Source organism: Corvus cornix, chromosome 2, assembly GCF_000738735.6.
Source record: "Corvus cornix cornix isolate S_Up_H32 chromosome 2, ASM73873v5, whole genome shotgun sequence".
Lineage (NCBI taxonomy): Eukaryota > Metazoa > Chordata > Aves > Passeriformes > Corvidae > Corvus > Corvus cornix.
Genome location: NC_046333.1, coordinates 135,099,518 through 135,115,446, shown reverse-complemented (window position 1 = coordinate 135,115,446; position 15,929 = coordinate 135,099,518). Strand labels below are relative to the sequence as shown.

General features: G+C 37.7%; 1 protein-coding gene across 2 annotated transcripts in view; it reads right to left on the bottom strand.

Annotated features, from left to right (window-relative positions):
- Positions 1-15,929, bottom strand: part of ZFPM2 (zinc finger protein, FOG family member 2) — a 305,880-nt gene that overhangs the window by 160,741 nt on the left and 129,210 nt on the right. The gene's annotated exons all lie outside the window — the stretch shown is intronic.

The window sequence follows — 15,929 nt, the reverse complement described above, 5'->3', positions numbered from 1 at the left end:
CAGGCTGATCTGTGCTTTTCCTGTTAGATGTTTGACTGCTTTTTTCCATGCTCTTGCACTTCCAAGCTTTGCCCTTCCTAGAGGTAGGCAAAAAATCTGTTCTCAGGAGCAGCAGAGCTCACCTCAACTTTGCTGTAGCCATGATTTTTCATGATTTGTTTTCCATGACTGCTAAAGCCCCTTCCTCCCTTTCCACACCAAACAGATGCAACAGTGATTCCTGTCTTTTGCATCAGCACATCTCATCAACTCCAGCCCAAATAAGGATGGTGCTTTTCCACAAACAGAGCAAAGTCCAACTGTGCAAGGAGTCAAATCATCCCAGATTTAGAACTGGTGGTTGTTGTGAAACGAACCTTGGGCTGAAGGAAGTGAGTAACTCCTCCTGGCTCACAGGCAGCCTTCCACAGACTTTCCAGAGCTAAACATTCCCATGAATGCCTAGATTTACATTGCAGTCAGGCTGCAAAGCTTTTCCTTGTCCACAGGGGTTAATCTTGACCATCTTCCAAAAAGAAGACTTGGCTCCAGCTTCCATTTTCAAGCACAGAAATCTAAATTTCACCTCTGAGTGTTGCAGATTACAAAACTACTCTACGTAAAATCGTGCATCAGATCCTTCCTGCAAACTGGAACAAATCTAGGAAATAGAGCTGTATCGGTTTACAAAAGCTTCTCTGTATGTGGGTGAGTCCTCATCATGACAGTGCTATGACATTTTAACAGGCAGTATGTGAGCAGGAAAGCTTATGGATTAATTATATCTAATTTACACATGTGACATATATGCATCCAAAAAGAAAAAAAAAACAAACCCAAACAACCATAAAAGCATTTTTTCCTTCTCACGGTCACATTGTTACAAATTGTATTAGCTTTTAAAATCTCTTTATATGTTAATTATGGAAGAAAGAAATTGCAATGTAACATGTTTATCACTTAGCCATACTGCAGCATTTTCGCTCTACACAGAGATGAAAACTGCAGCATTTGCTTGCTTTTACACACTAAAAAACAGCCATGTCTATGGACATGTCACATTTAACTGATACCAGAGGAATCATGAGAATCTTTGAAAACCCTTTTAAAAAATAATTCAGCCTCCCTTTCTGCCACTGACATTTTTCATTTGAAAAGGGTTCAGACACAGTCAAACAGTGACTCCTTATCTGTACCTGTGGATTTACAAGCAGGCCTGTCTTTTAATGGATTAAGAACGACAAACTTAGGGCAGATCAACCAGTGATATCCAAAAAGCTACCAAAGTTTTAAGGTACACATCATTACATATTGTATTTTAAATAAAATTAATAACATGAATCTTACACCTGATAAGTAGTTCAGATTTGAGGCAAACATAACAAGCATTTTTTTTCAAATATAATTTTTCCCTTCGGTTGATAATTAAATAACTTACTATGGATTCTCTCTCTTATTCACTTTTGCTACAGTTCCAAGGTGTAGTTCAGGCAATATTTCAATTTATATGAATACTTTGAAATATACTGCAGATGGGGTAACATCATGCTGAATTGTACTGAAACTGTTGTGTTTCCCCATCCCCTCAGAACACCATGAAAGAGTAGTAGATTGCAGACAGGGTAACAAAATGTTTTGCTGCAAAACCATTCTATTTCTCTTTATTACAGTTCTCCAAAAAAGATACATTTTTCTTGTCACCATGACCAGCAGCCATTTTACTGCCATGGGTGAATGTCAGAGTTGGGAAGGACAATCTGTTTGCATGTTTTGGCAAAACGAGACAATCTGGCTATGCTTATACAAGGTGTAGCACATTAAAATTTAGTCCTTGGTGAAGATTTTTTTTTCAGCTAAAAATCTTCAGTTTTATAGACAAAAAACACTGCCTGCAACTTTTCTGCATTCATTTACAACACTTTTCTCCTCTGAATCTTCCTATTTTGTGAATGGTACCACAATTGCAGCACACAGGGGCTGTCTCCCACTTGATGTAACTGAGGCTGTCCCCTACTTACTGCTGACTTACCACAGGGATGCTGGTTTAAGTGCCATGCCTGTGGCCCTAAACAATGTGTGACTGCAAGGGTGTTTGCTAGAAAAATGAGAACCTCACCCTGTGACTCTTAATTAAAAGGGCTGGAAAAATATGTCAGCAAGACAAGATTTTCCCCTTCAGCCTCAGAGGAAGTTCAGATGTAAATCTGAAGTGCTCTACAGCTACCATCCCCTGCACAACTGTTCACGATCTTCACAGATTACATCAGGAGAAGGAAGAGGCTCTAAGACTTTATTGCTGTATCACCATTTACAGTAAGAAGTGTAAAGACTCAACTGGTACTGACTCTTCACACATACTTGTCCATGGAAATTCCAACATGTGGGGAGAAAAAGGATGAAAAACTGCTGCAGCTTCCTTTACTCCACGCTCAAGCCCAGAGGAAGCAGAAAATTCTGTGCCAAGCACTGTTAGGTGCTTCCAGTAATCAGCAATGGCAACAGACCACCTCAGTACTGAATATAACATTCCTTCACATAACAGCAAATTATAATAGAACTCATTCCTACCCCTGGAATAAAATATGTGATATAGTCATAATTTCCACACAAAGTAGAGAAGCAGTTTAACTCTTTTCATCCTAGACTTGTCAGGTCTCCTATTGAAAAGGACAGCAAGAAGTATAACAGAAGCAGCAGTAAGAAATACAAGTAGAGAGGAAGTGATGCTCTGCTTTTAGTTTTTGTGAGTAAGGTAAAAAATTACTTAAGAGACATTCCATTTAGCGACACTTACTTGCCCTTTCCTTGCTACGGAGCAAGTGGGGTTTGGTTTTTTTGTTTTTTCTTCAGCTTGTTCCTCACGAACATACTTATTTCCAGCTTGCTGAGTAAGTTTATACAAAAATATTTGAGACACATAGTATGGGCTAATCAATTTTAGTAAAAGATAATGCTGTTAGTGCTGCGGGCTGTTTCTCTTATCTTGTTGATGTAGCATACTTTTAAGGCCTGTGATTACTCAAAGACTTATGATAGCTGCACTGTAAAAGAAGCCTCAAGTCATGACTCACTAGTACAGCTACAAAACATCCCATGGCTTTTAAGATATTAGGCCACCTTGGTGGATAGAAAACCAGAATAAAAGGACTCAATTTAGGATTCTTTTCATACATGCATATATTGTTTCAGGCATGCCACACAGGGCTTTCATAAAATAGAAGGTAGAGAGGTCAGTTTAGCTTTGTATTCTTTTACAGGACAATCAGGATGATTTAAAAAAACCTTTCCACAAAACATAGAGTACACAGGAATCCAACAAGAGCTTTTGGCCCTTAACAGGATTTGATCACAGTTTGACTACCAGAAAAATTCAACTATACATAGTATTTCTGAAACAAAATAATACTGTCTTTCATCCATCTACCTACATTCTAGGGTAAGAAATAAAGGAGTATATATCTGAAGGTGAATGATAATCAGTTTTTGTGGGACAAAAAGAGAACTACTTCATTGAGAAATAACTGTATCCAGATTCATATGCATTTAACACTTCTAAGCAAGTCAGTGATAGCTTTGGGCAATAGTTGGCTTTTGGTTTTTTTAAATTGAAAATAGCTTTTTAAGTGGAGTCAGTTCAAAACAATGAGTAAACTCTTCCTCTGCTATAATTAGAGACTGGTTATTTGACATCATGGGGCTCTACCAATTTCCACAAGCAAATGGCTCCTTCTTTGTATATTTCCAGTCCACAGCCACCTGGCTCTCTAATGAGTATTTTTGCATGGCAGAGAAGTCGTGCATGTTGTAATTTCAAACAAGGACTGCTCTGAAGTCAGAGCGAGCAAGTTAAAAACACTCTCAGAAGTTCTTAAATGCCACCCAGCCCAGAACCCAGTATCTGCCTGCCATCCTATATGCACAGGAAAAATCTGCAATTAATATTTGGCTGGTGATTGCTTCCATCATAACAAACTAATACGTGTACATCTGCACACAGCAATTCACTGATAGTGGAGAACTATCCCATTTCCACTTCTGTGATTCTTAATAAGGTAGTTCCAATATTCAGTGCTCACACACTTGTTTGGCAGACATAAACTGCATTATTGAGATACTTCCTGTAAATTCTCCTCCCTCAATTTTCAAGTCTCTGAGACATAACACACACTAAACTACAGTTTTGAACATAAACTTGAAATACGACATTCTCTATTCAAGTACTCCAGTCAAACCCTGATAAATCAGGCTGGCCATGCAGTGATCTTATCCCTTCTGACTCTTTAATAAATCGAACCTTGTAAGTTCACGCTGTTGGAAGTTGTCACTAAATGAAATTGTGACCTTATCCGATGCGTGAACTTATCCTGCTGACAACTACATTTATTGTACGGATAAGCATAAGGGAAAAAAAAGAGGCTTTCGATAATTGTGATCTTACCCATATGCAACTCTAACAGATGGGATCTTTTTGATGTTCCATTTAATGATTTGTCTATGATGAGCCTCTACTCAGAGAAAAAATAAATGTTCTTCATAGGTAAGTGGTAGGGGGACTAGTAAGCGGTATGAAAAGTGCACAAAGAGGAGTGGCTGACAGCAGAGAGGCAAAAGCTATTAGCATAACACAAAGGGCTTTGAATTAGCTGGTAATTGCACTGGAAAAGATAACATAATGGAAGTGGTAAAACAGTAACATTCCCTTTCCACAGGACTCATTCAGTAGTCCAAAACCCTGAAACAAGGAACTGTGACTCTGAGGCAGTAACCCAAAATATGCTGTGCTGTGGCACCTCATGATGAAGGAGTGAATGAATGAATGAAAAAATTCTCTTCCAGCACCGACTACATGTTTGCCTCTGCAGTTGTGGAAGAATGCTTGGGTAACAGAAAATTCATAGAATTATAGAATAGTTTGGGTTGGAAGAGACCCTTAAAGGTAATCTAGTCCTACCTTCCTTCACTGAGCAGGGACATCTTCAACTAGATCAGGTCACTGAGAGCCCAGTTCAACTTGACCTTGAATGTTACTAACGATGGGGCATCTACCACCTCTCTGGGCAACCTGTTCCAGCGTCTCACCACCTTCAATTTAAAAATCCCTGAAAATTGCAAAGCATCTTACATTACGGAGTTTGTCACGGATTTAATACATCATGCTACCTAATTCTCACAATGGACAGTACCGTACCCATTCTGCAATCAGTATGCTGACTCCAGAGCAAGAAGACCTGAGCTGTGTCAGGGCACAGACTGTTTTGCAGCACTGTAAGTCTACTGTGGGATACAAAAACTGTAGTTATCTTACTAGAAAGACATGCATATATATGAGACAAATTCACACTGATTCCAAGCAGTAGTGCACTAAATTATGGTCAACCTTCAAAAGAAATTTTATCATTTGCTTTGCTATGAAAATGGCATTCTCAGGGGTCTTGGCAAAACCAGATGTTATTTAGGTTGTCCACAAGCAAAGGCAGAACTTAATTTCACTACCCAAAAGATCGGGCAGGACACTGTTAGGACAAGAAAGATAGAAGGAGAAACAGATTTGGGACTGAAAGCTGTGAAAACAGCCCTGGATTGGAGTCACCCTGGAGGGAGGGTTGCTATTCTGCTGCCACTGAGGTGGTGGAGGGCTTCTAAACATAGCAGCCTTTTTTCCTTTTCTGAAGTTATTGCCACCCACCAGCAACTCCTTCCCCCCAGCCCTGATCCTTCCTGTATACATTGCACTTAAGGAGTAGAGTTAACCAAGCCTCTTAGCAATGAGGGAGGTAGACACAATAATAGGCCACAGGTACTTATGGCTCTAACATACTGATCTCCTTTGCCTATGCTCAGAAGCAGGTCTAGATAGCAAACACCATGCAGGAGAAGCTACCACAAGCTGCTTCACTCCTAACTCAGCTGCCTAACGTTGCCCCATCTTGACAATGCTCCCACAGGGCAGCTGTGCACTCTAGGTAAGGATGACAAATGAAAAGGCTTCTCCATTTTCTGTAACAAAAAAACTTGCTGCTCCCTACCTTTCTTTAGAGCCCTGAAAGTCAGAACCAGAGTTTCTTTATCTCTTCTACCTGCTGCTAGTACTGCAAATGGCAGAGAGTGTAGGTGCTATCCTTATCTGCAACGGTGTTGTCCTACATCAGGCAATAAAGGGAAGGAATGAATATTGTGAAAGTGAGGACAGGGAAAGCCTAGGCAAAGATTTTTGGAGAAAAAAAGACCACATAAGGTGGGGCAGGGGGGTGGGTGGGAACAGGATGGGGGCAGAAATAAATTTAAAAAACAAAGCAAGAGAGAGGAAGTCTAGGGAAAGAGCCATTTGAAGACCCAAGTTGGGTCTGATCAGGACACAAAGACAGCAAGTGGAAAAAGAGGATCATAAGATATTCAAGAAAAAGTGGGATGCAGAAAACTTGCCAGAGTGAGAGAAGAAACATGTATCTCCAAATCTGAAGCACAAGAGAAGTGCATGAATTTCCATTTAGAATCAGAATGCAAACACTACTATTCTATTTTAGCCAAGGCATCTGTGTTATTTCAGTGCTTAATTTGTAAGCTAAACCACTAAAATAAAACATACTTGTTTTAATATCTCATTGCTCAGCTGAATCCTGGCTAAACTGAACAACTGAAGTGTGTCTACACTGCACCCAGTGATGTGATTTCACCTGACATTTGGTCAAACCCATTCTCTATATCCAAGTAGCCAGATCACCATGTGCGCCATAAAACATTTTTGAGAAGAAGTTTCATTACTGGTTTACACGAGACTCCAGCTATTCCTGCAACACTGACCAGAGTATGGATACATAAAGTGCTTGAGATTTACAAATGAAATGCAGAGCTAACTACACTGATGCAAAGGTGCACTATGTCTTGCAGCACAAGCATAGTTTTCAGAGATTATAGTTTCGAAAGAAGTGACTGACACTTAAAAGTCAAAAATTCTCTATTTGTAGATGTATTTGAGATTTTTAGTGCTCTATTTGTATTCAGTTACTTACACAAAATGAATACAAAAGAAAAAAGTTACCTTCTTATAGTACCTCACACTCCTATAATCTACAAAATTTAGTAGGAATACAGGATCACATCCCAGACTAGAAAAACACAGACCTATGGTGGTGAACACAATCTGCACCAATTTGAAACGACAATGCAACTTCTGCATTTGGGGAGAACTGAAAGGGAGGGCAATTAATTGAGTAAATGTTAATAGCACACAAATTGAGTAGCTACTAAAGAAATGGAAATGGCAAACTAAATAATTTTTCACCATATATGCCATCAAAATAATTTTTAAGGCTTAAGATGAACTATTACAAAAAGTACTGTTCTTTTCCCTGGAAGTCAGAAAGGAAGGAGTACTTAATGGACATGGCTGCTAGAATTTGATTAGCTTTTTAAATTTTTACACAGCTCTATGTACTTTTCCTTTATTTGGACTGCTTCACTGAACTTACAGAAATGTACTCAAAGAAAAAGAAAGGAAACAGAAGTAGAACGAAAAAGATATTTACTAAAGATACACTAACAATGCCAAAGGTTTTTTCACTTGCTTCAGAGTCAAGTTCCACATAATATGTGGAAATACTGTGTTTATATTAGTATCTAGTCTACACACAGAGGTAAAATAAATGCAGCCATCATGGCAAAATCTTGATCCTGCAATGAAAGAAGAAGAAAAGATCTTTTAGTTTTCAAGCCTACTAACTAATGACAATTTACCCCTCTGTTTTCTAACTCCACATCTCATACAAGAAGGAAAGAATTTTTTTTTTGTTTTTTCTCAATAGTTTTCCATCTTTGCATGGTTCAAGAGGTTTTTTACTGCCTGTATGTGTTGAGGTAAACCTGGAGTAGAGTACTTGCAAAAAATACAGAACAAAAAATCCTCAAAGACAACCAGCGTAGCTAAAGAGCCCTCCCTGCAGTTCTCTATGAGACGAATACTGTAAACTGTATCCTCACATGGACAGTCCATACTGGCAAACATGATTCCCAATTATATTATAACACTGCACAGACCCAGTAGGCTGAGCAGGTTCTTCATCCCAGCTACTTGTAGCTTGCACAGCTTTGCTCCCTTTCTCTCCATCACAAATACACAGGATACTGAAATGCCAGACTTGGCAAGAGCAGGCTGACGATATTACTGAAGAAGGTTGTCTTGGTAAGATCATCATCTGTTTCTGGATACTCTTGGGTATGCTCCCTTCCTCAGCAGAGGAACAGTAGCCCCTGATAAATGTCCCTTTGTGTGCAGATTCTCCCTGATATATGCAAAAACACTTCAGTCCTGAGTCTGTCTCCTTTTTCTTTACTTCATATAGCTGAAATACAACTGGAGGTTTATGGAGCATTGTATGTAAAACAATAGAAAGTGGGCACAACTGGAAATACAGCTTATGTAACTCAGACTGAAGTATTTTCTGAAATAGATGCTATTCTGCATGGGAGAAAATGAAACATTTCCCCATCACCTACCAATCTTTCCCAAGGACTTTTTGGAATCCTTTTAGCTGGAAGATGCTCACATTTTATGTTTTACAGTATTATTTACACAAGTATATATGATAGTTATATAAAATAAATCATAGACATTTGTATGTTTACCCAATATTTTTTGATTTCTTTTTTACTTGGAAAAAATGAAAAATATCAATGCAGCTTGTGTTGCCAGTGAATGTAAAAAGCTGCTGAAGTTAACTTAGTATGAAGACTGCTGTATTAATATTGATGTAATTAAATATATTACATGAGCAAAAATGTTTTGAAAAGTATTCTTTTTAACTCTAAAAGCAAGGCAGTGAGATCATCTGTGACTGTATCTGCAGTGTCTTCTCAGTTTACAGTACTTATGCTTAGAATGAAGGATCTATTTTCATCTCTCATTTGTGTAACAGCAGAAAAGTTATTTGCTTTGTATCAGATATGCATACTCAGAGCTATGAAGCCACTGCTTAGACACCAATATCTGGCTAAAAGTATGTGAGCCAAACTGTCCAAATGTCTTGCAAAAGAAGCAGATGCTTTAATATGATTTTCCTATGTCCTTTCAATGTTTCCAACAGAATTCTGAGAGTACCAAGAAAAAGACAAAAATCTCAATGAAGACTCAAATTTATCAGTATTTAGTGTAACCATCCAAAAGATCTAGTTATTGTTGAGATTAGGAAAGTGAGAGGGAGACAGGGACAAAGGGAGATTGAATGCTATGCTCCACCGCATGCATGCAATATATAGTCACATCCATTATAAATACAATTTATATGAAAAGCAACACTATTATAAATAGAAATAAATGTAGTATAACTATAATGTACAATATCAAGATTCAAATTAATATTTCCTTTGCACTTGCTGAGAATGGCCACGCATAACAGACACATGGCTCTACACTGCTCCGGCACTCATGAGTTATGTGCTTATCTACATCTTCTATGATCAAGTACCAGCAGTGACCAAGACAGCTTTTTAACACTGTGCCAGACAGGAACTGACTGCTGGGCTTGGACATGGACCAGAGTACACTTCAGTGCCTCAGGCTGGACTATCACACTGCTTTCACGTGCAGCTATATCTTAGCATAGCCGAGACGTTGAAGCCGATATAAAGTGATGCTCACTTATACGGCAGACTTGTAACTTTGAGTGAAATAAACCCTTGAACAGAGATTGAGCACAAGTCCTGTGCACTGCCTAAATCCTACTCCGAGGCTTACATAAGACTTAAGTAGAATACTGGCTTTGCGGCAGCCTTCTGTACAGGAATGATCTTGACCTTCACATGAGTAAGTCCCAGGGACATCACGTGTGTAAAGCATATCCCAAATTGCTTTGCCTTACCACCTTCCCTTCTACAAGCGCAGGCTTTGAACACCCCATTGCTGCTTGGGCAGATGTAGTGACTGGGGAGCCTGAGGAAGAGCCACGACTGGCACATGCTCTGTGGCAGTAGTATGTAGATAGATGGCCTTTCCCCTGGACAATGATCTCCTGAGACTGACTCTTCACAGCTTAGACTTCACCTCTGTAAACAATGACTGAGAACAAGTCCACATATTCCATGGCCTTACTGGAAATTTCAGCTTAAGTAAGAAACTCAGGGTCTCAGGGGAAGTCAGTGCTAGTGACAGGAACCCTAAATTTCCCTGAAAATTGCAATCGCTGCTTCTGAAAACACAATACTTAAAATAAACTCATTATTTTGAAGAAGTAGGAAAGTATTTCTGGCAAAGCATAGTCATGAAACAGGCAGTGTCAACAGTGATCAAAAGAATTATAATTCAAAATATATCTGGGCTACAGAATTATTTTGTCATTGAAGCATTAAAACTGCCCCTATACTACCATGTTTTAAAAATACTAATGTCAATTTTTAACAGCTTCTTATCCTGCAGTGGTGACTTACTGTAAGAATGTAAGAAGCATAGCCTACTGTTAAATATATAGAGTTAAAATGGCTAAGTACATATGAAATTATCATATTGAAAAAGATGCAGTTTGAAATCTTTATTCCCCTGATAATAAAATCAGCACTTTACAAAATCATATGTAATAGCATAAAAATTCCCCTAAAAATATAGGCTCCTTTCTACCTCCCCATTAAAAAAAAATCACACGCATAATTGCAAAGAAAAAATTTCTATTTTAACTGTGACTATTACTTTGATGTACATAGATACTTTTCAACTTAAGAGTTCCTTTTTGATAGGCACAGACAATTTGCTGTAAAAGGAGTCTTGGAGAAAGACGGTTTCATTCTACCAGTTTTTCCCCCGTATGTTTTCATCTCAATTACCAAAGTACATTAACAGGATACATAATGCATTAGCTTAAAAGGAATAGACAAATCCTACTTTTACATAACCAATGTTGCAGTTAGTGGTTTAAAAATCAAGCCTTTCAGCATCAAAAAAACCTTGAACTTCCATGCAGGAGCTGGGACCGCTCTTTTGCATATTCCAGTACCTCTCCATAAAAGCCAGCTTTCTACCCATCTCCTGTCCCCTGGACACTGCTTCCTTGGGCAGTTCAGCTGCCACTTGCCCTCCCCCTATTGCCCTCTGTGGCCTCAGTGTTCCTCCTCAGTACTGTGTCCTACCCAAGTTCCCAGTGACTGCCTCCAACGATGTCCAGAAGCAAATGTCAGAAAAGACATGAGCAGTAAGGGACAAATGCTGTCCTCCACACAACTGATTCATAACTTTCTGTCTTCCCCCTATTGATCACAGATCATCTGCCAGTCAAGCCTAAGCTGAGCTTAGAAACTTCCAAGTTACAGCAGATGCATTAAAGTCATAATGAAATAAAACTCCATGTTCATAAACTTCATACTGACTTAAAGTGAATAAACATGAAGCATTGGAGGAAATAATATTATACTTGGAGGAAAAAATTCATACTATACTCTATACAAGTTTTACATTTTTTCATACTTTTTGTAAGCATTTATAAGTGTGTTAGAATTCTAAATCAATAAGATAATTTCATACAAAAAAATATATTTATGGCTGGGTTGTAACATTAGCACCTTAACTTACCCATATGTGAGAATATATGTATAAATAAACCCACACAGCTTACAAAGTCTTCCACTGTGCCAAATATAGCCATGATATGTTTTGGTACTTTGGTACTTTCTATATGCTTGTGCTGTCTTCTCCTCCTGACAACCAATAAAAAATACTGGAAATTACTTTCTTAAATGAGAGAGAGATATTCAAAAGCCAGTACCTAAGAAACTCCTATGAACAAGTAGTTCAAGCCTTTGCGAGTACTTTCTCATGCATATCATAATAACAGTTCCAAGAAACTATCAAATAAAGAAGATGCACAGACTTTTAGAGAAGGCCACTCTTGCGGCAAACATTTTAGTTATAATCTTTGAAAGATGTGGGCTTGGTAAATTGGATCTAAGCCTACCTCCTATGGGACATCCAATATCACTCATAATCTCTGTAACTCTGGAAGTAATAATAATTCCTTTCTCTCACCTTTTAATGACCTGTCTTTTTAAAAAGCATGCAATCCAGAGTGGGGACTGTAACTGTGTTTGCATGTATAGGCATACATATAAAAAATGTAAAACAGATACAGAGATATACATGACAGATAAGATAGATAGATCTGTATATACGCACACATTTTTTATTTATCTATAAAGTATAGTATCTAGGACAAAAGGATCTGTGTCAGTAGAAACCAACAGCTTCTACATGATACTGTAATGCATGCAGCAAAAAAAATAACATATCTTGGCATTCTGAAAGGAATGCCCTTTTCAAATATTCTGCATCTTTTTTGTCTCTCACAAGTAGCCTTGCAAGGGGGGGTTGATTATGTTTCTGATATGTACTCCATATCACCTTTTGGAATAGTTAAACAAAGCTCAGACCCTGTACTCTCTGAATAACAGGAAAAGACAACCAGAGAGAAAGACACAGAGGACTGGTTTCAAATACAGTATTTGAGGTCTTTGCTTTAATTTGATTTTGGAATTTATCTAAATTCAAACATTACATGGTTTTACTCCTGAAATTATTAAAATCAAAAAAAAAATAGGCAGGTGAGAAAATATTTATATATTGCTTTTTATCTCCTAGATACACTCAAAAAATAGCAAACCCTTTGAAATGCTGAGTTCAGTTGTTCCGAAATATAGGTAACACAAGAAAGCAAACCATTCACTCCCTTCTTACCTGCCACCAGCACACAGAGAACACATTTTCTAATTTATTGTCATCTTCCTAGAAATACTTACACCAATTAAAATAATCTCAACTTGAGTGGCAGCTGACTCTTCAGTGCCATTCCAGGACAAATGTGTCATCTGTTTTTACATTCTTGGATCCAAGGAGTTTTATAATCATGCATCAGTCTTTGACTTTTTCCACAATCACCCATTTACACAACTCCTGACAACTAAACACTGGCACTGTATGCAATACAATTGCTGTTCCTCCTTGTTATGCACAAATGAAATAAAACCTCCAACAGCAAATCAATGCCTACACTTTTTAATGAGTATAATTATGGTAGGAAGAAGGCAAATCAATGTGAAGACTGCGAGCAGAATCTTTGGGTTTGTCAGTCCTTTCCACTGGCTGTTTTCATTTTGCACATTCATAGAGTACTTAGAAGAAAATAATTCTGTTTGAAAGCTACAACACAGACCTCACAACTACCATTTCAACAGTACACCTCAGTATCCAGAAACCTTTAAGTATTCTCATGGAGAAACAGAAGCATCACATCTCACCTGTCCTACACCACGAGAGCTTGGTATAAATAGTGTAGAATTTAAAAGCACTACACAATAAAGATACCAGTGTCTGACAAAACCATTATTTCACTGAGAGGTATGATACTTCCCTCCGAAAGGCAATAAAAAGTAAATTCTACACTGCACTGTACATAAAGAACAGTTAAAATGAAAAATTTGTTGTATGACAACCCATGTTGTTAACAATATAGGCAGATCAAGATAAGTGGGTGGATTTGGATCATCATCAGAAGACACAAGGCCATATTTGCCAGTCTATTATGTCATGTTTCTTGAATTCATGATCCTAGGAGTGCAATAACTTTTTATGACATGATGGAGAAGTTACATTTTATACATGCTCCAAATACCCAGGCAAGATAAATGAATTAAACTCAGCAAGCATATTGTATTTTTTAAATGTTACTGGGCAATATAGCATATGGATAATTCTGAAGTCTAAAGCATATAAATCATCAGAAAATAGCACTGAAAAGTAAACTGTGATTGCCAGACAATTTACATCAAACTAATCCCTGCCTTTGTAAACCAAAACAGTAGGAAAATGTGAGAAATATGACAATGATGGTAAAGAGATTTTTTATTACGTCAATGGGGAGCACAGCACCAAAATCACACACAATATTTCTGGAACTGATGATAGACTTGAAATCCTATCCTCTTCCAAAAATGGCTCAACCCATTTAGAGGGCTATACCATTTTAGAAGCAATGGTCATTTACATTTCCCTCCAATCATTCCTACTCAAAACACGGGTAGATTTAAAAAAAAAATTGCAAAGAATAATTTTAAGAGAAAATGATGGTAAGGTTGTTAGAAGATGCCTCAATTAAAAAAAAAAAAAAACTTTTATGATTTGACCAACTATTATTTTCTTTGATGCAATTGCATTTATCTTTAGTCATTGAAAACATATACAATATTGCACATCCAAGCCTATGCTTTAACAATATGCTAATTATACAGTTCAGATGATCTGGAAAGAAATCCATTTTGCACTGATGATATAAGGGAGTGACAGTACAATTTACATTAAGAAATGTTTTCTCATTTTTCTCAAAAATTGGTTTGCACTCAGCCGGAGAAATCTAAATTCGACCAACAGGCATCCCTCCCTGCTTCTCCATGGTTACAAAATAACATGACAATCTCAATGACGGAAAAGATGCACAGAAGAATGGGTTACAAAAACTCCTCCGGACACAGGTACACAGGCAGTCAATGTTTTCTTTTGTAATCTGATTAAACAGACGATTATTGTATAGAACAATATTTCAATGCTAGTAGCAGACAATTCTCAGTGACATTACTTCAAACATTTTGAATTAGGTCTTCCAAACTGTCTAAATTAGCCCCCAGGGCAGCTGGCCAGTCCACATTCCTGACTTTATGGGAAGAATTCTAACTGGAGAGGCTAACATAAAGGTTCCCCTTTTGCCTAGAGCTTTGTTCACACATCTCTCTTCACTCCAAGTTTAACAGTACTGTACTATGGTGTACTTTTGGCACACATTTTCCTGCCACTTTAATACCAACCTTTATAGGCAGAGCTTGAAAGAGAATGATTAGTTCATTGTGATTTTCATTTTAGTGTTCAAGGGATACAGACTGCATCGACTGGGAGATGGCACAGTGAGAATCCTGATTCCTGGCACAGTGCTCGTCATCAGCCACAGACATCTAAGCACATGGAATTGGAGGGCTAAAAACAGTCTTGATTTATTCATTTGATTCAGAGCTATCTTGCCAGATATATTATGAAAAAGTCCATACCCATAATTTATCCTGAGACTGATACATTTCATTACACTGAGGATTCATGGGGAAATAAAAAAAAAGAGTTTCACAAGTTTTTGGGACCACGTAGCTTTACGGATACAGCTGCACCAATGCTGGAATCTAGTCACATTTTATGTAATATTAAAACTATACCAATGCATGACAAGGATAAACTAATGCAGTGTAATGATGTGCCATAGAGAAGACTAATTATTTTCTTAGAGACAGAGCCTAAAAGAGTCTGGCACTCAGAAGTGCAGATCCAGAATTTTTCAAGATTATCAGCAACAGTGGACAGAACAACAGAGAAAAGATCAACAAGGATGGGTAATTCGAGAAAATGATTACAGACTATCACACCAACGACTTTTTATTTAATAAAGGATGTTTATTTAAATAGTTTAGAATCAAACTACAAAATATTTCCATCAGACAAAGCCTGGCATTTTAGAACATTTCTTCAGGCAACCATTTCTTCCTTAGAACACCATCTTCAGGTAACCATTTCCTGGCTTTTATTTGTATTATAAATGTATTTGTCACAGGGAGGAATAGAACTTGAACACCAAATTAAAACCAGTGTTATTAGAAAACAATAAGTGCGAAGACAGAAGCATGTAAGCCCAAGGATAAAAGAAATCCATCATAATATAATTCCACTAAATAAAGATGAAGTTAATCTGAAACCTATGAAAATTAATATCAAGATTTTAATTGACCTCAGCAGGTTTCATCTAGGTCCTGCATGTTCAACATGATGTTTTGGTGTAATTTTGTACTCTTTCTAAAGAATATTCACCCCATCACCAGTTCACCCCCCTCTCAGCAGTTTTATGCATTTCCACTGAAAAGTGAAGTGTCTGAAATTACTCTCTGCA